This window comes from Amphiura filiformis, chromosome 2 (genome assembly GCF_039555335.1).
Source record: "Amphiura filiformis chromosome 2, Afil_fr2py, whole genome shotgun sequence".
In the NCBI taxonomy this organism is placed as follows: Eukaryota; Metazoa; Echinodermata; class Ophiuroidea; order Amphilepidida; family Amphiuridae; genus Amphiura; species Amphiura filiformis.
The window spans coordinates 61059566-61085661 of record NC_092629.1 but is presented as its reverse complement, the minus strand read 5'-3'; the positions used below and the strand labels follow the sequence as shown (position 1 = coordinate 61085661).

The 26096-nt window shown below is 35.7% G+C and overlaps 1 protein-coding gene across 1 annotated transcript in view; it reads left to right on the top strand.

Annotated features, from left to right (window-relative positions):
- Window positions 1-26096, top strand: part of LOC140146493 (b(0,+)-type amino acid transporter 1-like) — a 144666-nt gene that overhangs the window by 72399 nt on the left and 46171 nt on the right. The window contains exon 3 of the mRNA XM_072168358.1: window positions 18374-18593. The gene's annotated coding sequence lies outside the window, so the exon portion shown is untranslated. The remainder of the gene's footprint in view (window positions 1-18373; window positions 18594-26096) is intronic.

The window sequence follows — 26096 nt, the reverse complement described above, 5'->3', positions numbered from 1 at the left end:
CTCAGATTTTTTTCACAAATACCGCACCTAAAGCCTTGATTTTTGTAGGGGTATGTTAGTTTTTGAAGTACGTTGAAATTGTGTAAAAATCCGAATTTAAAAAAATTGTGGGCATCCTCCTCAGTAAATGTTACAATATTGCTTTCAGAGTTAGGAACACACTGGTCAGTGGAATTTGATGTTTTTATACCATTTCCTTCAGTAGAAAGAATCAAAACATAATAGCTCACAAATTGTGAAATCGTAAGAAGGTTCCTTGGTATACAATGCAGTGAGCATATTGCCACTTTCAGTCTCAGTTTCAGTGCCAGGATGAACAGGAAAAACTGCACTACTTTTTAAATCAAAACACAGAGAGAGAATTCTCCATGGGTATAAACTTTAGCCACTTACTAACACAGTCATCAATAGATTGCTGCTATATTTAGATATTTTCTAGGGCAAGGATTGAGTGAAGTATATTGGATGAAACACTACATAGACAAAATGTGTGATGACCGCAAAGTTTTGTATGCTGTTATAAAAAGCTTTCTTTACATTAAACTTAGTACATTATTGACAATTATTTTCAAATATTACCTTTTATCTCAAGAACCACTGATCCAGGTATGTTTTTATTTAGTTGAATACGTTTTTACATGTTGATTTCAAATAAATTATAGATCAGAATCAAATTTTCAAACAACTTTTGAAATGAAAATTGTATAAGGATATTTTTGGTTTTGATCAAAATGTTTTAATGAAATTTAAATGTTCAATTATAATTATAAAGATTATAAAATGTTTTTAAATTGTTTTAATGTGAAAAAAAATACTACAACAACATTTTTAACATGTAGTCAAAATTTAATTGTAAAATCTTTTTTGCAAATATTTTGTCAACACAAAAATATCATCATGCTAGACTGTTTTGCAGCAAGTTTTTAAATGTGTTTGAATAATATTAAAATGTTTTATATAAACCTGATATTAAAACATTTTTTGTTTGTTTGTTGTTGTTTTTTGTCAAATTGTTTGTGTTTGCTGGGCCTATGAATCCCTAACATCACCCAGCCCTAACTCTTAACTCTTAATCTACTGGTTACTGCCAAATTGCATGCCATACTGTTGAGCATAGGAATGGATACATTTTGCCTTCAGTGTACAGGTGTACAAAGATTGAGCTATCTGCCTGGTGGCAATGATGGACTTGTATATTCAACTCTTATTGGTTTTATTTATTTTATAATTAAAGTGATAATGCATTAGTAATAATAACTGTTTTGTTATAGCATGCACTTTGTGTTAGTATTATCTTTTTTCAGTGGCTCTAGGGAAAGTGGTAGTAAGGAAGATTTTGAAATTTAATAAGCAGATTGGAGTACACTTCAGTCCACTGGCAGGATGCATGCTTATTACATGCTAGTGTGGATTCAACAAAAGAATTGACCAAAAATCGGTTTGAACATAAATAGTGTAATAAGTGTGCACAGATTGCAATTTGTGTATATTGATTGCATTCTCGCATGATGTTAATATTTAAAAGCCGCATCTTCGCTGATCCCCTCTACTGTCGCTTCCCGAGTTGTATCGTAATGTGGGTGTGATCCCTGCAACATGGTTTCATGGCTTTGACCAGCACCCGAGCCAAGATATTGGGATCGCTATCCATCATAAGGCTGGATAGCTCATATGGTAGACTGGTGTCGCAAACAAGAGGTCGCCGGTTCGGATCCCGCTTCAGCCTAATTTTGTTTGCTCCCCATCTTCATTAGATTTTAACATCACAGACTTACTGTTGTTATATGTGGAAAAATAAATAAACACAAAAAAATCAAACAAATTAATAAACCAAGAACAACACACACAGTTGACAAGATTATAAAACACTAGATTTTGCGGTTTTCGGGTTTGGCGGTTCTCGTGATATCGTAGGGGCCCCAAGTAGATTTCCTTCAAAGGTGAAGTTAAATAACAAACATTCATTATATATATATAGTTGAATGATACCACGTTCACACTTTCCTGGTAAATGAAAAATAGCGCTCTAGCTCTGAGATCCCTGTATGTGTTTTTAACCAAACCCTCTCAAACAGTGATGTATGCTATTCAAACTTTGTATAACACTTGAATGCAACTGTTGGTTTAAAATGTTTTCAACTTTGAATTTGAAAAATCCATTATGTGGATTGCCAAATCCATCATGGCATGTGCAGATATGTAATGACAAAGGCAAGGCAAGCCTCATGCAGCCAACTACTAATATACCTGAATTCCTATTATACTTGACTAACTATCAACAACAAATCCAACTTTTAATCCCTACCCCAAGGTACAACTTTTAACTGCATTTATAGAAAAATATACATCACCTTTTGACCAAACAAAATATTGGCCAATTTGAATGGGAAAAGTTTGTTGCCATGAAGAAAAGTATTTTTAGAGTAAATCTGGTAACATATTTTATAAAATATTTCATAAAAACCATTGTAATTGTAACCATGGTAATTGAATGATTATCACCATATTTGTGCATTGGGCATTATATAGTGGTATATTTATGAATATTGCATGGCACCTCAGAGAAGATGAGCAGGCAAAATACCCGGATGGTGTCCAAATTTGGCTTATACCTTATGGTCGATACTATCGAGTGAGTTTGATATTTTTATGAATGAACTGTTGTATGAATGGTATTAGTACACCGCCATCCAGAACCTTGATTCACTACGAAACAGTAAAATGTTTGGTTGAAATTACAATGGTACCTGAGTCGGTTTTTTAATTTAAAGATATTTTTTGCATGAAATATAAAGATAACATATATTAATCAATAAATATTGGCAGTTGATACATGATAGGAAAAATTGTGGCGCTACCAATTTCTATGAGGCAATTTGAGTAGTTGGGGGAATGGAGATCAGCGACCCTCACTTTTGATGTGACATTTGAAATTAGCACCAGCTCTGTTAAATTGAGAGTTAAATATGATATTGTCAATCTGAAACAATTAATTTTGTACAGTGTATGGTACATGTTTTCTGAGTTTCTCTGATAAATTTTTGTGCACGGTTCCATTTTCTTGAAAAAGTGTGAAGGTTTGATTTTAGCCATCTTGTTTGCATTTTATAATGAAAGACAGAGATAAAAAGACTAATTGGCATCTGACGTCAGGGCAATGGCGCGCCATTTTTGGTTGCCAACCTGCGCAGTACGACATTTTCTTCTTGTCAGACACAAACTATTTTTTTATCTCTGTCTTTCATTTTAGTTATTCTATCTTGGCTAATTTTTTAGCATGGTCCCATTTTCTTGAAATAAAAATTGTGAAGTTGTGATTCAGCAATGTCTTGTTTGCACTTAAGTCATTGTATCTGGGCTATATACACATCATGTTGTGAACATTAGGGAACAACCAATTCACCTGCCCAATAAATGGTGTCAACTGTGTGTGGATTAACATATAGCAATTAGCCTCAATAACACAACAAAGTTCAACTATCTGTTCACATACCCATGCTATCAACTTGACCTAAGATCTAGCTATGATGTTGAATACCCAAAGTGCACTAATTTATAGGCTGAGAACATTTAGGTTAATAGTGAAGTAGACTTTGTCTTTAGTGATGGGGATATCACATCATAGTAAAGAAATTGAGAGGAATAACATGTCCGCAAATAGATTCATCAGGATTGTCCATTGAAATTTATTTGAATTGTTCTAAAACAAATCCAGTAAAATATAATAACATGTCCATTGATGAAATGAGGTGAGAATGTCATGCATAAAAACTTGGAGGTGTATAAACCTGGAAGTTATAACCTACATTGTACCTCACTTATACTTCATGTGTAGAAAGTAAAGGTTTTATATGTTTGGGATCCTATGCAATCATCAAATCTCAGACATGTTCATAGTCATCTTGATGAAATATTGTAGGCCTTTCATATACTCTTATATAGCACGAACCAATCGTTAGAAAAACCATGCATTGATTGTGTATATTATGCACTCCGCGTACTACGCGCAGTGCTTGCACACGCGTTCGCGTCGCGTAGGCTTGATTCATTTTTGGGCTAGACTATGCCATAGTCTATTTTTGATAAATAAAAGCATGTTAATCATGATGAAAGCATTTAGTTGAACTCGAAATTATACTGATATTTAATACATCAAAATACTAGTATAAAATTGTTATGAAAAAGTTAATATAATTATATTAGTGACAGTAAAAAGTAAAGTGGCTTATATTATTGAATGCAACATATCATAATGTCATAATTGTATTGGCACTTCAGTACTGAACAATTCTGATTTTAGAATCTGCCAGTTTATTACTCGCGAAATTCCAGGTTAAAAATAGACTATGGACATTCAATTAAAAACGTGATTTTGAACAGGCAAAGTCCCTAACACTCACACTCTCAATCATACTTGTTTATCAATCAAATTTAACCGCAAGCAAATACAATACGCGCTCATGCACTTACTGACGCTTTCATGCAAATTACACAACACAAAGGCGGCGTAGGCCACATACTTGTGTACCATGTAGTTATTAATGGTAATGACAGGTACCCGGAGGATTTAAACCATAACGAGATCTGGGCGACCAATCACAAGCCAGATCCATTTAAAGATGCATTACATCATCGCCAATTTTAGTAGGCCAGATTTCCGACAATCTCATCCATAGAAGCTCATAGACAGCCGTGTTAAGCATGTAAACCGCAATCGAATGTCAGTAGTCCACTTGGGAAGCTAACAAACAGAGGGAGTAGGGTGACTGAAAAGATCAGATGTGAAAATCTATCAATTGTGCACACATTAATTAAATCAGAGTTTTAAGCTTAAATACAATATCCAGAGTATGCACAATGGGCAAGTGGACTACGGGGTAGTCTATTTTTGGGCGGGTTGATGCATTTATATTTGGTTCTGTTTTCCAATATTTTTGGTGATACTTTTTTCTTCTTGTGTATGAAATAGGTTAATGAACGTTCGGGGCCCGTGCATTAGATGCATCAACAACAGCGCGTGTGCATATTTTGTCTATTTTATCTCCCAACAAGTAATACGTGTTCATTAACCTATAAGTATTCAAGATAATGTGGAGCATGATTGATACCTTTACTTAATGTACACGTATAGAAATGACTCAGGTTCACAATAATGGTTTCAAATACATGAGAATGAAACACAGGACTACCAAATTGATTGTATAGGAGATCACATTTTGTTTATGATTTTTTTCTTGTGACATTACATTTTGGTCTATTTGTTGATATTACATTTTGGTCCATATTTTGGTGACATAATATTTTGGTTCATATTTTGGTGACATTACATTTTGGTCTATTTTGGTAACATTACATTTTGGTCCATATTTTGGTGACATTATATTTTGGTCCATATTTTGGTGACATTACATTTTGGTCCATATTTTGTAAAGTAGGTAATGGGGATACGCATCCTGCACAAGAACAAATAAACACAATGGGGAACGATTGCTCGCTATGAGAGGAAACTGAATAAGAACAAATTACAATTTACCAACCCAAAGAGTTACAATTGAACATGACAACAAATACAAATTCCGAACGGCACACAACCCAACTTGAAAAAAAAAAAAGCAAGGGAATGTGCTGGCATGGGAATCGAAACCCACAACCATATTTTGGGGACATTATATTTTGGTACATATTTTGGTGACATTACATTTTGGTCTATTTTGGTGACATTACATTTTGGTCTATTTTGGTAACATTACATTTTGGTCCAGATTTTGGTGACATTACATTTTGGGCCATATTTTGGTGACATTATATTTTGGTCTATTTTGGTGACATTACATTTTGGTCCATATTTTGGTGACATTACATTTTGGGCCATATTTTGGTGACATTACATTTTGGTCCATATTTTGGTGACATTATATGTTAGTCTATTTTGGTCCATATTTTGGTGACATTACATTTTGGTACATTTTGGTGACATTACCTTTTGGTCTTTTTTGGTGATATTACATTTTGGTCTATTTTGGTGACATTACATTGGGCCATAATTTGATGACATAACATTTGGGTCTATATTTTGGTGACATTTCATTTTGGTCTATATTTTGGTGACAATACATCGAGGGTTGAGAGCCAGAAAGCCTCAACTCACAACACCTGTTCCCACAAAATGAGCATAAATTTGCCAGGGCACTAGAAGATACAGTCCATGACAAAATTCAACAGAAAACTAAAGGCATTGTGGAGGAAATATTCATTTTTGCAGACCAAAGCAAGGAGCCAACTTTATGCTCATTTTGTGAGAGCTGGTCATACTGAGTTCTGAACCTTCGACATTTTGGTCCATAATATGGTGACATTACATTTTGGTCCAGAATTTGGTGACATTACATTTTGGTCCATATTTTGGTGACATTACATTTTGGTCTATTTTGGTGACATTACATTTTGGTCCATATTTTGGTGACATTACATTTTGGTCTATTTTGGTGACATTACATTTTGGCCTATTTTGGTGACATTACATTTTAATCTATTTTGGTGACATTACATTTTGGTCTATTTTGGTGACATTACATTTTAATCTATTTTGGTGACATTACATTTAGGTCCATATTTTGGTGACATTATAATTTGGTCCAAATTTTGATGGCATTACCATGATTACATTTTGGTCTATTTTGGTGACATTTTTGCAAAATATTTTGTCAACAGTTAAATAACATTCTGTTTGGCATCACGTTTTCAAAAATGTTTTCTGAATGTTATTAAAAACGTTTTTATACCCTTTATATAACCTGACATGTAAACTTTGTGTTTGCTGGGTAGGAACTGTTTGTGCTAAGGTACTTGAATACAATTCGGCATCCAGGTGGTGATTTCATACAAATAAAATCATATCATATATTACACACACTTATTTGATGCTATGATAAAGTTAAGCTTAATTTGTGCCTATTCATATCCCTAACTTCATTTTAATGTCAGATTACATCAATTAGATTGGTTCTATTGATCCAATGATGAAGAAATCTGAGCAGTTTTAGAGGTTCTTATCACTGCTCATTGAATGGGAACAATATGACAAATGAGTGAATCCCAAATAGATTACCAATCAATTATCTTTTGTGTCAATTTTGTGGGAAAATGGTAAGCAAAAGAAAAATATAATAAATATATTGGCACTGTTATGATTGCATAAATAGAAACTCATTTGCGATAGATTGGTCAATTAAGTGTCATAGGAAATGGTAACTTCATCAATCTTGTTTTGTTCCTCATTTTCAAGAGCATCCATAATTTTACTGAGCCATCTTGTTTCCCTAAAGTTTCAAAATGGGCACTTTATACATTGCCTAGATATTTGTGAATAATCTTTGGACTTGGTCATTCAGTGGCAGTGGACTCATACAATAAAAGAAATGTCACACTGTCAACTTGATAGTTCATATCCAGTCAGCGATTTGTGCAGAGAATTGAAATCTATGCCAGGAGAAGTGGTGTGACTTTGTCACTTGGTTCCCAAGCGTAACCTGAGACTATCACTAAAAATGAACCTTTTGTAAGGTTTTACACTCAAAAAATATTTGTGAACAATTGCAACTTTGCCGCGCACACACATAAAAATATTGAGTTCATACCCTACTTATGGCTTAAGGTGTTATACTTCCTCCCAGTATAGTAACACTTATAGCAGCATTGGATGTGAACAAACTTTATGTACACTCTTTGAAAAAAATAATTTCACCAGATTCTTGCTAGATGATGCACTTTTGGGTGTAATTTTGTTGTATTTACCACAAAAATGTAAGCCGTAAATCCCTCCTTTCTACAGGAGCACCATCGGGAAATTGAACCCGATCCAATAAACCCCCCCCCCCCCCTTTTGGAAAAATGCAACGCCCCCAGGGCGTTTATTACAAACAATACGGTATGTCAATTATTTTTTTATCTAATAGAATGAATGTTTGTTGACCAAATAATCAATTATATTTGATGTTGAAAATTTTAAATTATTAAAATAGAATGAAAAGAGATTGAATAAATATTTGCTGCATTGAATATTCAACATAAAAGTCTATGAGATAAGATGATAAATATGCAAGTGCTTGAAGAAAATATTAGTTTGCAAATGACAACGACAAACTTAACTTAAATGCTAGGGACATGTTTTTTTTTTCCAAAGAGTCAGTCCAAAACGTGTTCGAAATTAGGTCATTTTTTACATTAGGGTTTTGGCTGAAGTAAGGTTATCATTAGGGTTAGTGTTAGTGTTAGGATAGGGTAAGGGTAAGTGTTAGAATTACAGTTATGGTTATGGTTAGGGTTAGGTTACATATTAGAAAATATCTGAAAACCCAACAACAAAGTTTCAGACTAAAGCCTTTTCTGATTATCAACCTGTAAATGTTTGTTCACATTTAAAGTCAATGTTAATATATAATATATGGAAAATAATAGGTAATTAAAACTTAGTTTACATAATGCTTGGAAAAGATGGCTATTTACCAGTAATTTGCTAACTTGTAAATTATATTCAAAAAGTTAGAAACCTAGTATTTGCTGTATTTGTGAACAAACGGTTTTGGGGCAAAGTGTACCATGCCATACTCCAGATTTGATGTGAATTTGTGTTACCTATCAACCATGAATGGGCAATTCCATCTGAAATCCATACACCCCTTATGGAAGACACAACCTTAATCTTCCACACGGGGGTGTATACTTCAAACAGTGTCACCCATAACTCAATTTGAAATAAATACTCTGTGTGAAATAGTCTTCCATAGGCATTACAGGGTGTGTGTGAATTTCATCTGGAATAGCCCAATGTTTATGTTTCCAGTTTGCCATGATGGATTGGAATATGCTTTTGTAAAGTTTGTGCTGAGGTTGTAATAATACAAATGTAAAGTTGTTCTTAATGGAGTGACCCCAGTATAAGCGTGTGTTATGCTCTTGTAAAGTTTGGTGACAAGTGAATGTTCCTTACAAATAATTGAATGGCCCCCATCTTGCCATCTTGCAATCCTGGTGTAAGAAAGTTTCCACATTGTGTAGTGCAAAATGTCACAGCTTTAAAGTAAGTAGTGGAATTTTTACAACAGGGACTTTCAAAGCAACACCAGAGGCTTTGTTGGTTCTTGTGTCACACGATATGTTTAAAACTTGCAGATAAGATTTGAATACTGAAATATCTACAGTATAGGGGGAAGTCTAGTATTCACATCATCATGGCTTGGTGTGTAATGGCATGCACACCACACTGTTGTGCATTGGCATTTGCCTGCAAATGAGGACTTGCACAGATTTGTCACATTTAAGGGGGCACAGCGTCATCATCCCTATATCTTTGTGTCAAAAATTGCCGTGATAGTACGGTGAATCCGCTCGTTGTTCAATAGATACGCATGGCGATTTTGTTCGAGATAGGCCGAGCGACTCAGGCTAAGCATAGTACGACTATCATATGAGATACCACCAAGTTCTATTCTACACATTACGATTTGCTCATGCTCTAGTATCCCATATGGTGTTGCTATTACAAGGAAATTCTATTTGTTTTCAGGTAAAACACAGGTTTTGCTTTTAATACACTAACTTGAAATTAAATACACTAATTAGCATTACCTGTTACTATGGGATTATAGTAACTCAGTATGTGTGCATCACTCATAACAAAACATAATTTATTCTATTCAAGTAGTACTTGAATAGAATAAATTATATCCTTTGTTATACCATCTTCAGACTGTGATCAACTAGGCATGCTATATCTCTTCCTCAATGAATGGTATAGCAAATTTAATACTATATAGCCTCTATCATGTGTTGTTTGGAAAAGAGATTTCTATAAGGTTATAGGTCATCATAGGTCAGGTTATAATCTCCTGGTTGGGGTCAAATTTAGGCATCCATTTTGAAATACATGTGATATATCAACATAGCTGTAATGAGGCATCAATTTTGATATTTGGTCTAGTTTGTCTTTTTACTGGATATATAATGCTATGATGGACAGAATAACATTTCTTGGGAATGGATGTAAATGGTGAGTACAATTTAGATTGTCTAGTTGAAATGGATTGGACAAACCAATCCATTTTTGGTACCAAAATCACAAAAATGAAGCTTACTAAAACTACCTAATCTGATGGTATAGGTGAAGAGAAATGCAATTTTTTCAACATAACTGTAGTTTGGTTGTGGAAACTTTTTACCTATGGCTTAATTAGGTTTCAGTGAAATAAAGTCGCTAGTTAAAAATACAAAATATAGCTTAACATTGAAAATAGAAGCATTTTAACCAGTTCTTTTGTTGATAGGTGTGGAGCACTAAAAATCACCAAGTTCATGAAGTCATCAAGAACCACTTATTCCCATTTTACATATCAACATTATTTCTCTAATGCGTTAGCAACATGTATCCAAAATTTTAACGAAATCCGTTTATAGTAAGCTTTCCAAAATGAAGTGAATTTAAAACATCGGTGATGTACCACCTTTTGGCTTCTACCTGTAAAAGCATGTAAGCTACATTGATACCGATGCCACCAATAGAACGAGAAGATTTGCCCCTTCATTTTGCATACTACTTTGTCCAATTTTATTTTCTCATTTCTTCACAAAATGCAAAAAAATGTAAAAAAAAATGCAATGGGTGTAGTACCCCTTAAACCAATGCATTTTGGAGATATATCCTTACTATTGAATGTGCATTAAAAATACCGCCTATGGTTGGTAGGCTTATTGCGTAGTTTGCATCCTGCACAGCTATACTATCCACAGTGGTGGCACCAGGATTTTTTTCGAGGGGGGGGGGGTAATTTCAGGGGTGGGTAAAATCCTGGGGCAAGATCAGCTAATTTTGCATAAAATTGCCACAAAAGTGGGAATTTGGGTTTTTTTCCTCAAAAGTGCATGGTGGCAAACTAGGGGGAAAGAAAAATATTTAATATAATATAAAATGTATTGCAATGCATATGATATATCGCGACATCGCAGCCACAATGTGGAGTCTGCATCTCCTTTTATGGTCATTTTGCTGACCTTAATTTTCCAATCACAAGCATGCACAGCCGTGATATCGCAGAGCGATGCGACGAAAGTTGAACAAACTTTCAGCGCCAACCTTTTAAAAACCTGGCTCAGATTTCATTGTCACCGTGATATCGCGGCCGCAATGTGGAATCTGAATTGGGACTTATGCCTGCACATATAAAGTATTCCTCTTCCTCAAAACATGAAGGACACCATTAGGAGCAAGAGCAGATCTAGGGGGTGCTTTGGTGGCTGCAGCACCCGGGGTATGAATCGCAAAAAAAGAGAGAAAAGAAAGAAAGAGAGAAAGAAAGAAAGAAAAAAGAGAGAAAGAAAGAAGGAAAGAAAGAAAGAGAAAAAGTATATATGCACCAAATTGCGCGAGTTCAGAAATGCAAAATTTCCCTAGGCAAGGGGCACTGCCCCTTCCAACACCCTGGACCCCATATTGGTCACTAACTTTATACGGCAGGCGCAGTAAGTTTAGGAGAATCTCTTTGAGCATGGATTGTTGGATTCTTGCCGAATTTCTAGGCCTGTTTAATAGCTTTCTGCTTTACCTCCTCTAGTGGAAAACAAAAATAACCTGCCATTGGCTACCATGCATGTCAGTGTTTTCTCCATGCATTCCAAAGAATCTGGTCTATCACCAATATGACCAATGATAATCATATTACCTCATATTTTGAACACTCTACAAAAGTAAATAGTTAATATTTGTATAATGGACCATAGAAGTTCAATATAATTATAAACTGAGTACTAATACAGGCAATGTATATAGGCCTATTCACTAAAAGAGTTCCATGACCCGCAGTTGCTAGAGTAAACACAAACTTGTGCAAAAGCACGAAAACCTATCACCTGTGCTGTGTGATTTCCTTACTGCTACTGTGCTGGATTCACTGTGACTGTGTGTAAAGGGCCTTTTATTAGACACGTTGAAGCTGTACTTGACAGGTAGTGATTCACTGTGCACAGGAATATTGCAGCGTGGTGGTAGGATAAATGGATGCAGGATACATTGTGATATATGAGTCAGGATAGGAGACAGATACATCATAATCATATGGATATATGAAACTTGCATGTGGAGAGCTTTGAGTTTCAACACAATTGCTTCACAATTCAGATGAAAGTACTACCAGTCCATGTAAGCATTTATTATACAACATTTTATGCTATACCACATTTTAGAAACCATGGGACAAAAGTGTTGTTTACTTTTAACAGGATTTGTCAGTCATTTACAGAACCAGAACACAAAGGGAATGATTTGGAATGTTTATGAGATCACAATCGGATTTAAGACCGGGCTATTGGCTGGCCACTCCATGCGTTCAATTACTTCTTCTTGCAGGAAGTCATTTACAACTCTTACCCTGTGTGGTCAAGCATTATCATCCTATATAGAACAGCGTTCGGTCCAAGGTTTTGCAGAAATGGGACTGCGACTGGCTGAAGGATGTCATCTCAATAGTTGATTGCATTGAGATTTCCAATGACTTCTACCAGTCTGGTCTTTCCTGTCATTGATATTCCTGCCAAATATCATCATGCTTCCACCACCATAGGCTGTTACTTTGTCAATGCAGCAATATGCAAAACGTTTGCCACATCTTCTCCACACTCTCACTCGGCCATCCAGCTTCCTCAAAGAAAATCTTGCTTCATCACTAAACATGACATGAAATTTATTTATTGACGGCAACAGGGAAGGCGGATAAGACGATGAAGTAGAGTCATTTTAGGCTGTCTGGCAGGCTTGCGAGCTCAGAAATCAGATTCATGAAGCCTATTGCGAATAGTCTGGTCAGATACTCTACTGCCATAAAGTCTTGCATGCCTTGGCAGGATTGATCTTCTGCAGCCCTTAATTTTCTTGGGCGGCCACTTCCGGGTCTGTCTTTGACATCTACAGTCTGACGAAACTTGGCTTTTAACTTTAAGATCATACTGCGGGAAACTCCAAAAGTTGCCGCATCTTGATTCTGAGGTATGCCAGCCTCAAGCTTACCAATAACTTGAGCCTTATCCAGATCTGATAATCGAACCATGGTTGATTAGAACTTTCTTGCAAATGACCACTATGAAGAAGTGACCAGCAAGAGAGATTGACTTGCATTGATCCATTTTGATCCACCTGTAGAACTGTTAATCCCATCCTAGCACTTTTCATTCAAAATGATATACTGCAACTTTTCATTCATTCTTTTATTCATGCATTAACACACTCATTCATTCATTCAAATCAATGAGATGAGTGCAGACAATGGTCAGTTTGGCACATTGTTGATACGATCTGCATGGTGGTGCAAAATTTTTGGACAGAAAATCAGTGTATCCTTCGTGTAAGAGAATACCAAACAAATCCCAACTCTAATCCTAATCCTAACCCTAACCCTAATCCTACCCTAACCCTAATCTTAAATCCTAACCCTAACCCTAACTCTAATCCCAATAGTATTTTGTGCTCTCTTACACTAAGGATAAACCAGAAAATCTCTCATAAATCACTATAACAATGTAATGATCAAATACAAATACCTGCATATGATTTTATATGAATATTTTAATTATTTTGTGATCCTCTTGTTAGGACATGGTTCAAATGATATTCACACAAAAAAAGCTTATTTTCACAATTTCAGTTGATTGGGCCATTGACTTTGTGGCTACTGTGTTGTGATTTCTGGCTGCCGACTGATAGAAAAAACAAATTGGATGACGGTGATGTAGCAAAACCAAATTTTCGTCCCCATGTGTCAATTTTTCATCCCATTTTTAGTCAATTTAATGCTGTCCCCATTTTATCCCTGCTCCCCCTGGCTACCCCTCTGTAGGACGATGTCTTTGTCAAAGGTCTGAATCTACCAGAAATGTTACATACACAAATATTTTATAGGCCTATATTAGGTTCCTGATATAAAAGTCTGAAGTTTTTTTGGAGGTTGGAGGTTGGGGATGAGGATGTGGATCGATCACAAAGTGCCCCTTTTAACTTGTTCAAGGTGGGTAACCTGATTGACAACCTCATCCCCCACTCAATCCCATCAAAATTTTGGTATCAGGTGAAAGCTCATATTTTTCTCATTAACATATTGAAATTAGAAGTTGCAACTCAGTGTATTTCCGAAGATATCATCAAAAAACTGTCAAATTAGGCTTGACTGTGGTATTCCATGTTTGAGACAGTTTTTGTGGCGCCCTCTACGGAGGGGCCACATATAGGCATGTACTTTGTGAAATCTTCTAATTTCAGTCTTGCTAGATTTACTCCTTAATTGTTTTGCTAAAATTATGCCCAGCTCAGAAATAAAACCACAATATGCTAGGATTTTATTTTATTATTGTTTTCTGATATGCACGGGATAAAATGATGTGTGTATATTCTTTGTTTAAAATACAAAATTAATGGACTTATAAAAACACCAAATAACCCGTGACCTTTGTATGGTTTAAACCAGTTTACCGCCTCTTAGAACCCGATAGACGGTGACATTTGATCTAATTATGTATGTTTTGAACATGTTTGCACATGAACTAGTTGTTTACAGTGTGAAGAATCTACAACATGCTCATCTATCAGGGCACAGTTCTTTAACCCCAATACATTTGTGCATTCATTGAATGACCTTTGAAAATGTGAGTACAAAACTCATACTTTGCAAATTAAGGTCAAATTTTGCACTATGATTGTTTAATTGAGGTTATTGATAATATAGTGATTGCACACAGTGCACCTAATCCTTAAACAAACACCAATTAATTATAGTTGACCAACACAACCACTGACCAAACATGAAATCACTAATGGTTTATGTGCTTGAATACAGCTCAGTATCTTTGTGGTGACTATCTCTGATAAAAAACAAAACATTAATTAACGAAAATCAACCCTGGTCAGCAGAGAAAGGAATAAATTTGGAAGACATGACTGTGTTGAAGGTCAGAAGTTTATTTGCAAAAATAATATTTATTGTAATATGCCTAACTGCTGGGATGGGTTCCTAGCAAGGTAAAGTGAAAGAAACCCCAATGGCTATTTTGTCTGTTTAAAATAGAGTTCTATGGCCGACTTAAAGTCATAATTATGACGTAATTTTGTTATTTATTAATTAATTTTTAGCAGAATTAATAACATAAAAATGGGCTGTGCCCGTTTCATGAAGAATAACGATCGATCTTACCCTTGATTTAACAGGCCTGTCAATTTCTTGGTATTGTTTGATATGAAAGGAGGGTATGATTGTTTTGTATTAGTTTAAGTATTTCCTAGCCTCTCTTAGCCACATGGTTGGCTACAAAAGACACAGAGTAGCCTATACCTTATAAACTGGCATGAGTGCGCCCGACCCCAAGTTTTCAACATTTCAGGATTGTTTCTGGACGGAGGTCGGGTGAAAAACGAAATTACGTTTACATGACTTTGTCGAAATTCGTCGTGTGACAAGAATGAGTGTATAGATGACTAGGGTAAAGCTTACTTATTTGTGTCTTCTAGTTATCCATCATATACCCTAGGCCCTGATAACGAAATTCAACAATATTCAATATCCAAAGCAATATCCTCACTACAACGGCCCCCAAAACAGAACTCCCACCCCACATAATCGCAAATTGACACGCAAGCTTCATTCCATGAAGCATTACTCTCGTATTCGATCATCTTCTACTCTTCCCTAAAAAAATCATTATAATACCAAATCTAATCACCATGGAATTCACCATATCCCGTCCAGCTCACATTGGGCGCCACATTCCTTTTTTAAAGGAATTTTTATTTGATGATATCTTCAGAAATACACCAAGTTGGAATTCTTATTTCAATATGGCACTGAGAAAAATAGGGTTTATCATTTGAAATCAATATATTACATGATCATGATGATTATCATTAATTATCATTAATAAAAACACTGTATACTATAAATATCACACTGTATTAATGTCAGTAATTCCATAAGGAATTAGTCACATTTACAAAAAACATTTACATGTTCTTTTTGCATGAATGCTTGAAAGGGATTACATTTTATGTTATGGTAAGTTTTAAAGAATGTATCAGGTCACCTTTCTTTAACTTACAAAGAATACAAACAGTAACCTGCACAGAAGTCATACTTCAGTGAATGCTAGATTTGCAAACTCTTTTATCAGAATTTGTTGATCTTTTTTGCATTAACATGAATATGATGGATGATGGTATTTGTTATATTAATTGTTTGGATACAATTTTAACTATTTCAGTTGAAATCCATACACCCCCTATGGAAGACATGATTTTAATCTCCAACATGGGCAAGGTTGTCAACTTTTAGGTATTGATTGGAGTGAGATATTGTCAACCATGTGCATACTGGATTTGAACTATTGTTTGCCAACTGAAATTATTATTGTTTTTTTTTTAATGTTCAAAATTATACTTGCAGTGTTTTATCCTGTTTTGCCAAAATCTCATAAAGTTTAGGCCTAGTTTTTTTATTGGACTCTTTCAGGGGTGTTTTCTGATGGTGTGCCAAAGTTATGAGACTTTTGTTGACATCCAAAATTAAATTAAGTCTTTACAAACCAACTGATATAGCATATGCAGATTGACCCAAACTGTGACTTCTTCGCTGATCTTTCAACTGTAGACATGTTATAGTTTGATCAGCTCGTAATCAGCAGGCCTTATAACATATTGCAGATTAATATAAATATATTTTATTTTATTTCCTTGTCTCATGACATCTCGCCAGAAGCATCACAAATTATTAATTCAAGTTCTTCACTTTATATACTTTCTTACAATTCTGCCGATAATGAGCTGATCAAACTATAGAGGGGTTATGATCATTATTTTTTTATAGCTATCGAAGTGCAATATTTGCTCACATAGTTAAGGGAATGTATTGGAAGCCGCTCATAGAGAATGCAACAATTTACCTCAGCATGTCAGGCTTGCCTCATCAATTGACGTTTTTAAAACAAAACTGAAAACCTTTCTTTTTAATCAATGATTGCCTTTTGTATATATGTATGGCATCTTTTATATCAATTTTTGTGTGTCATCGCTTCCGTGCAATTTGACATTATTTACTTAGTGTTTCACAGCTGGTCCTGTGTATGTGTCTAAATTTAATATGTTTTAATATGCATGCATCTCACTAGTTATTTGATTATTCCTCATTGCTTGTATGTAAAATGTAATATGTATAGGGATGCTGGAGCGAGGGTTCCTGCCATTCCGTGATACACTTTCTTTTTTCTGCGTTGGCGCTGCGGTCTGGCAAAATCAGTTCCTCCAGTATTTCTGTTTCTTTGAAATTATTTTTGTGTAGTTTTTAAGACTGTATTTTAAGTACCGGTAGTAATTTGTAGTTTTAAGATTGTATTTTTCATGGTTTGTAAAGCGCCTTGAGACCCTGTTGGGTTAAAGGCGCTTAATAAGTGCGGCTTATTATTATTATTATTATTATTATTTACACTAGGATCTCATGCTCATATTGCATTATTGGGTAATACACAGTTCTTGAACCCAAATAGGCATCTATATGCATAGAATGACATTTGAGTGTGTTGGGTACAAGAACTCGTACTCCCGGGGGGGGGGGTCACTCCCATTGTGGCCTGTACACCATCCGCGATAATGAAAAGGCGTAAAAGGGTCGTTTTTTTAGGTGGGTAGGCACGATCTGTGCAGCGTGTCGCTTAGGGTGTCAAAAACATGAAAAATGGAAAAAGGGTAGCAAAATTGCAATTTCTAAATCTGCTGAAATGAAATTTAGGGTATGAAATTTGATGTTAGGAATGAAATCCCTGTTTAGGGTGTCGTTTTAGCCAAGGGTTAAATCCTTGTTTAGGGTGCTTTTCATAAGTTGATTATCGCGGATGGTGTACAGGCCACAATGGGAGTGACCCCCCCCCCCCCACAACAGGAGGTCAAGTTTTGAGCTATGCTTGTTGAATGGAGGCATGAACTTTGGCATCTGGGATGAGATCACTTTGGCTCATATGTAGTGTTAGTGGAACATTACCGGATGTCAGGAACATTGGATTTCATTTGCTTGTTGTTATGTTACCATTTATCCTAAGTATTGAAATTAGCGCATAATAATGTGGTGTCTTTACACGGGTGAATGTGCACACCAGCGCTGTGAGCAAATTTGAGCGATTTGAACTTGTATACAAACTGTTATGGCAGCGTGCAGGTGTTCATGAGCGTATTTACTAATACATATTTATAAATATAGTTGAAGCGAGCTGTCAACACCCTTCAAACTATGTAATACACCAGATAATTAGATAATTAATCAACTGAACATTGTATTTTTTCTATCATTTTTCAATACAGGTGTGAGTTGGTGAAATAACAAGCTGCCAACATGTCAGAAATGAATCAGAATGAATTACGGGAGCGCGACCCGAAAGGCTCCCTCAACAAACTAGATGGTCCAGCCAATGGGCTAGCGGCACCTGCAGAAAATAAACCATCATTAGATGGAGCAGTGGTAAGACCAGACCCTGACAGTTCTGATGATGATGATCTTGGGAAAGTTACCCTCAAACGACAGGTGAGTTGCGTTTAAAATGTCAGTAGCTGCCATTTATAAATATTCCTTTTTTATGAGTCGCAAAGTGATATATTAAGGGGGTACTACACCCATTGATTTTTTTTTTTGCATTTTTTGCATTTTGTGAAGAAATTACAAAAACAATTGGACAAAGTGGTATGCAAAATGAAGGGGCAAATCTTCTCGTTTTATTGGTGGCATCGGTATCAACGTAGCTTACATGCTTTTAAAAGTAGAAGCCAAAAGGTGGTACATCACTGATGATTTAAATTCACTTCATTTTCCATTAATAGCTTAATATCAACGGATTTCGTTAAAATTTTGGATATGTGTTGCTAACACGTTAGGGAAATAAAGTTGATATGTAAAATGGGAATAAGTGGTTCCTGATTTCTTTTATGACTTCATGAACTTGGTGCTCCACAACTATCAAAAAGGAACTGGTTAAAATGCTTCTATTTACAATGTTGAGCTATATTTTGTATTTTTAACTTGCGACATTATTTCACTGAAACTTAATTAAGCCACAGGTAACAGGTTACCACAACCATACTACAGCAATGTTGAAAAAAATTGTATTTCTTGTCACCTATACCACCATATTGGGTAGTTTTCCGTAAGCTTAACTTTTGTGATTTTGGTAACTATTTTATATTTATTTGTGAAATCCATCTCAACTAGGCATTCTAAATTGTACTCACCATTTACATCCCAAGGTATATTAGTATATCCACCTTGCACTTCTCGATATATATCCAGTTAAAGACAGAATATCAAAATTATTCCTCATTATGATACATTTTGTATCACAGACTCTCACATGTGTATTCAAAATTGATGCTTAAATTTGACCTGAACCAATTGACCTATAACCTGACATACGGTGACCTAATAGCCTTTTCTTCTCCTAACAACACATCAATAACAACATCAATATCAAATTGACTAATGACTATTCATCTATTGTGTAAGTGTTTATTTAATTTATTCAGTGTTATATATTTTGCAAGCACCACTAGATTTTCTATAGAGAGTATAACAAAGGATTTAATGTATTCTATTCATGTACCCTACTTGAACATGTTGAAAAGAATAAATTATGGTTTGTTATGAAACACGCATCTGAGTTACCAGGATACGGTAAACAAAAAATATATAGGGCTAAAATGACTTACTATACAATGGTTTAAAAGCACCTTTTTTATTTATTTTTTTTAATTTTTTTTTATTTCACATGATCCGTGCATATATCGCCTCGCTATAAATGAAAAAATATTTTTTTAGACCAATCAAACCAATATATGGGTGTAGTACGCCCTTAAGGTCAGTTTTTCCATTTGGCGTTTAAGTTGGATATCTGGTCCCAATTTTGTACCGAAATGACCCTTTTCCCAACAATTATATTATACCCAAATTATGCTAAAAGGTACCTACTTTTGAGAAGGCACATACCCTATATCTGTATATGAAAGTGCACCCCTGTCCAGGGACCAGTCTGACTACTACTTGCTTCCATTCAGACCAGACCCCTCTATCCTGCCCTTTTAAACATATCTGTCCCCTGGTGATTGGTAAGTCAAATATAAAAATGCAACAGCATACAGCTAGTGGCTTTTTTTTTTTAATTGGGGGTCAATTTTTTGGCCATATCAACATTTTTGGTCACTTTTTTGCTATCACTGACTCAAAACGTTACGCCATTTATGGGTCTGGTTCAGCGGCGTAGCTGGGATTTTTCCAGGGGGGCAAGTCTGTATGGGGCGGGGGCCCAAATCCACCAAATTTCCCTGCACTTGGGGGGGGGGGGTGGTGAGAGGGGGGCGGGGCCCAAATAATCGTATGGTATTGCATATCGTATGGATTCCCCATCTTTCTGCCCCTCCTCCCTCTCTCCCCCTCTCTCTCCTCTCATTTTTCCTCTTTCTCCCCCTTTTTCCTCTTTTTTCCTTGCACTAGGGGGCGGGGCCAAATAGGCAATTTTTGCCAGGGGGGCAATTAACCATGCAGTAGACCGATAATGTGGTACAAATGGAAAGATGAAATCCTCTAAAGAAGAAAAAATGGTAGAACTTTTAGACAAACAAACCTGTGTAAGGTTGTATTTATTCAATGATGCAGTTGACACCAATGCATCTAAACAGCTTGCAGGTATGATTGCATGCACATTATGAGATCTGTCAAAATGTGGCCAGACAACATATAGTTTTTCTTCAAGAAATTGTGTAGAAATCCTCAATTGAAAATTGAATTACTCCATATGAAGGAATAAGTAAAAACCTGTATGCACTTTCTATAGATGCACAGATCAGGTAGGCCATGTATGATGTTTATTGCATCCATGTATCTGTCCGAACTTGTTAAGATAAAATTAGGAAGCAAAAATGACATTTTGTGTGATGACGTCAAATCCTACATGGATAACGTGAGACACTGAGCCTGTAGGCCATGTGATGTCAATGCACTCTAAGCTAGACAATTTGTGTTATCTGTTTTTCACACTATCCATGTACTTCCAAAGGCAGAGGTATGGGGAAATTTTCTGTCCAAAATATTGGGTGGGGTACAGGGACAATCAATTGCAATCAATTTACTGGCCCAGCTTTTCATGTTCTACTGAAAAAGTGCAAATAAAGAAGCATTTTCATTTTCCCAGGCCCGTAACAGGGGTGGGGAGGGAGAAGGTGGACACCCCCCTCCCCAATCGCCAAAAATTCCCCTTTTTTGACCCAAAAAAGTCCCCTTTGCGAGCGTAGCGAGGGAAAAAATTAGGTCTTTTAGCCCTTTTTGCTCAAAAAAGGTCAAAATTTTGAACAAAAGACCACCTTTTCAAAGGTGGAGCAGAAACTGTATCCAATTGTGTCCATCACTGATTATATCTTGTCTTATATGAGGTATATCAGGCTCAAATATCTAGTAGCCCACCGGGCCAGTGTTGTTGGAAGTTTACTGGCCCGAGGCAAAATCAACTGGCGCAGGGCCACCGGGCCACTGCTTAAATCCGTCCCTGGTGGGGTAACATGCTAGTTACAAGGGGTTTGGAAGTAATCTGATATGAGCAGTGATATCAATCTGTCTTGAAAAGTGAGGAGGGAGGGGCATTTTGGTCTGAATTGTCTAAAGGTGGCTATATACAATAACAAAAGGGGGTGGGGGTATTTATCCAAAAAGTAGGGGGGGGGGGCAATGTCCCTGTGCCCCTCCCCCAGGATTGATGCCCATGGATATGAGACCAAAACAGGTAAAGTACTTTGCTAATTGACTGAATTTAAGCCCCTTCACAAGAATTTCAAAAGGTATATTAGGTTGATTTGTTAAATTGGAACCTCTGGGGCCATCACTTGTTTCTTGATGTGTAATAGGACCTTCATTCCAGCCTCCCTGATTCAGACCTTTTTATACGGATCTCTCTGTTATCTGGCCATATGATATTCTGAGGAAAAAACATGTTTTTAGGTAAATTCTTTTACACCTTCATTCCATGCTCTGAACGATTTTGAATAATAGGCCTATATAAGTGCCCACCCTGTTACTTTGTTAAATGCCCTGGATGGTTAATGAAACGAAAATGATACATGTAATTTACTTATACAGATTTTCATTTATCGGACCAGTGCTTGGTCCCATCAAGGCTTCAAGTTAGACTAGGCCTATACATGGTTACCTGACTAATATACAATCTCCCTCCCCCTCATCATACCGGTTACAAAATTAACCTGTCAATCGCAAGTTGGGGTTTTGGTCAATGCAACAAAGGAGAAAAAGAAGCAATTACAGAGCATGAAAGCTCCGTCACTATGGCTGGCAATTCAGAGGTTCTAGATGCTTTATTGCATAGACAATGTCAATCAAGTAAAGATTATGTACTATAATTAGTATAAATATCCATGTCATAATGACATTTTAAGATAGCCCTATAGGCCTGTACATTCAGAGCCACTATTCAGAGCCCATTCAGTGATTACAGCGCAAGTGTAACAAAATTTAAATTGTGTATTTGTGTATCAAACAAGGAAAACAGCAGTATTGACAAAGTTGAAGCCCCATTTAATTATTTTGTCTTTAATACACAACTTTTGGCTAAAAGTAAAAAAGTTAAAAAGTAAAAAGTTAAAAAGGCTATGTATGTTAGCATGTCTATGCTACTAACAAAGGTGCCAAAAACTGAATTTTGATGATTTTTATGATATTCTGAATGAGCAAATCGACTGCTCAGTGCCAGAAGTGGGTAAGTGCAATAGCTGCCATGTGCAGCTGTCATGTATGCATGAGTACAATATACTGTGTGTAACTTGCCAAATGTTCACAGGGCAACTATTGCACTTACCCACTTCTGGCACTGAGCAGTCAAAATCACTGTATAGGCCTATAATATAGTGTGTTTCAGAAAGAAAGTGTAAAATGATTAATGTTAAAGAACTGAAAGAGCAAAGTATTGAAGTTGAGCAGTTCAGACCGCAACCCAATGGAGTTCTAACCAATTCAGTCGAGTAGCACAAAACTACTCATATTATGAGGAGGAACTAGAGGAGAGGAGTATAATTATTCTGAATCATTCCTTTTACACAGTGTATGCTGTATACACTGTCACTATAGTCCGTTTGGCTTCTTTGATATAGTAGCGTCCTTGTGCAAGACACACACCATCAATGGCGGTGTATCTGTAGGACGCAGTCACTTCGCGCTGCATCGTGTGCTACAGATGCACCACCTTTGATCATGCATATGTATCACAGCCGCGCCGGAGGCTACTGTCTCAAGAAAGCCAATTGGATCATCATTCGATCTCAACAAGGTGAATATTCATCTCATCTGGTAGAAAGTATACAACCTGGCTTTGAAACAAAATTGTGTCCAAATCAAGAACTAGGTGTCCAAAATCGTAAAATAGGTACCAAATCGGGAGGTGGTGACAGCGTTGGTCACATTGGTAACTCAAACTGGATACTGCTAGGTGCATAAAATCAACATAACTCATGAGGAAGTTACTAGTAAAGGGATTGTTCAACATTGTCAACAATTTCAAAGCGTACATATTTTTTCAACCCCCTCTGAAATGTTGAGCAATTACTTTACTTACTAGGCTAGTAACTCAGCTCTGGAGTTATACTGATTTAGCACATCTGTATCCACGTGTTGAGCATGAATGAGGCATAATAGTTCAGATATATTTGAATAGCCCGGCCAACGACCTGTGACTAAGGCATAAGAGAGGGAGGCAAACTTTACCATGGAATAGAATCCCATGAGTCAAATGATTATCTCTCAAAGCCCGCCAACCCTGAGGTTGAAGGCAAACTTTCAATTCTACTTCACAATACTTGCCAAAAACCCTTCACATAGTACCAAGTCTGTTATTTTTCTATCAAGATTGTAAGCCTTCTCAGCTTACTGAACTATGTCCTCAAGAAATGACGGCTATGCGGCCCTTAAATGCTTTGAATCATTCAAAAAGTGGTATGATACCTTATGTCAACAAATATGTTGGAAATTCCTGACTGTATTGTAACCTATTACCGTAATTTGAATGTTTTTGTGCAATTTTTCTTCTACTTCTTTGTGTTTTTTGAATAACCTATAAACATTAGTAGCCTATATATGTTTGAAAGAGAAGGGTGGGTTGGAAGTTCAAAGCATATTTGTACAAACTTCTGTTGTTGGTTGAATTTTTGTCCCCTGAAAAGAGAAAATTCCTGCAAAAGGCGTATTCTTTAATTCTTTGGGGTATTATGATTTTTTTTTTAAAGTTGGTCAGAATTTGACTTAAAAGCTAAAAGTTTACTTAAAATTTGATTTTGTAGGTTCACATAGAGCTTCAAATCAGATTCCATATCCTTTTGCCAAAACTCTAATACTAGGCCTATCTAAATTCTAAAGTTATATTTTTTAAGTCTTTCACAGACTGTTATAGTGACAAATCTTGAGCTTTTATAAAAAAAATAAGTCATTTGGAATTTAAAATTTAACTTAAAAATAGATGAGAAGGAGTAGAAGAGAGGAGAGGAGAGGACGAAGAAAGAAAGGAAATAAAAAAAATGAAGGGATAGAATGAAGTGAATAAATAAACAAAATGAAAAGATGTTTACTGAATAAAAGAAAATGTGACAAGTTTGCAACTATCAAGATAGAGCACCTGATTCAACATAAAGAGTGCTTGTTTCTCTGCATATTCCATTAATAATATTGATTATCATGTGGGAATTGTGTGAAAGGGTCTTGAATAGTAGCAGGTGATGAACATCTGAATTTGAATTAAAATTTTTGATTACTTTGTTTTCTAGATATTTCAATTGTTCACCACTGCATGACAAAAAGTAATTATAAATTAGGAAATTCAGATATTTTAGGGCCATGGCAAAAAATCCGGAAATGAAAAAAAAAAATGATTTTCAGGCTTATGGATCTGTTACATCTCCCACACGTTTTCTGATGAATTTATCCCTCTACACCATTAAATTGAGCATTAATATGAAATTAATATGCAATAACATGACAATAAACCAATTGCAAACACCTTGAGAAATTCTGGTTTTCTTACAGCCTATCTGATTGGTTGATACATTCATCTGAGTGACCGTTGGTAGTACTGAAGGGGTTAAGCCATGTATTCTGCATAATCATGAATCTGTGCATGAGACAACATCATCTGTCAAATAGATTCTGTTTATTTCCTTAGAATCAAAAGATAAAATAATAGAGATTAGTATTTCGAAACCGTTTCAATATCATTTGTTCTTGTTTTTTATCCCCTGATTTTAGCAATAAAGGGGGTCTTGCTATTATAGCGTATTCCTTCTGTGTGTGTATGTATGTATGTCATGATGTTCCATTTGGGTTAAGTTTTTAATTTTTCCCAATATCTGGAGATCGGTATGAGGTACAGTGATGTAAAGACTGCACAAAAAGTAACGCAGCTGTTATAATGATGACTATAGTGTCAGAACTAATAATTGTGTACACAATATTTCAACATAGAAAGAAGGATGATTTATTTACGCCCATTTGTCCAATTTCGTTCAATAATAAAAGGGGGTACTACACCCCTCAATAAATTTGTGTCTATTTTTGCATATTTGTCAAAAACTAATAAAACAGTGGTAACAAAAGTTATGTATATTATAGGGGCAAGGAATCCAATTACTACACTGGAATATCAGTGACCCACGACAAGCGGTTTGTTATTTATAATAAGAAATAAGGTACTGCTAGGATGTACCTCGTTTCCTATCATACATACTGAACCGCTTGTCTTGAGTCACAGAAATTTCAGTGTAGTAATTGGATTCCTTGCCCCAATAATATACATTATAACTTTTTGTTACCAGTGTGTTATTATTTTTGAGAAAAATGCAAAATAGTCAAAATTTACCACAGGGTGTAGTACCCCTTAACTAACACAACAGTGTTTTAAAAGAAAATTACCCAAATTAAAAAGTTGCAGCTAAGTCAGGACAAAGATTGTTGGAGGGTTTTTATGTGCTACAATGTTTATGCGTAATAACCATT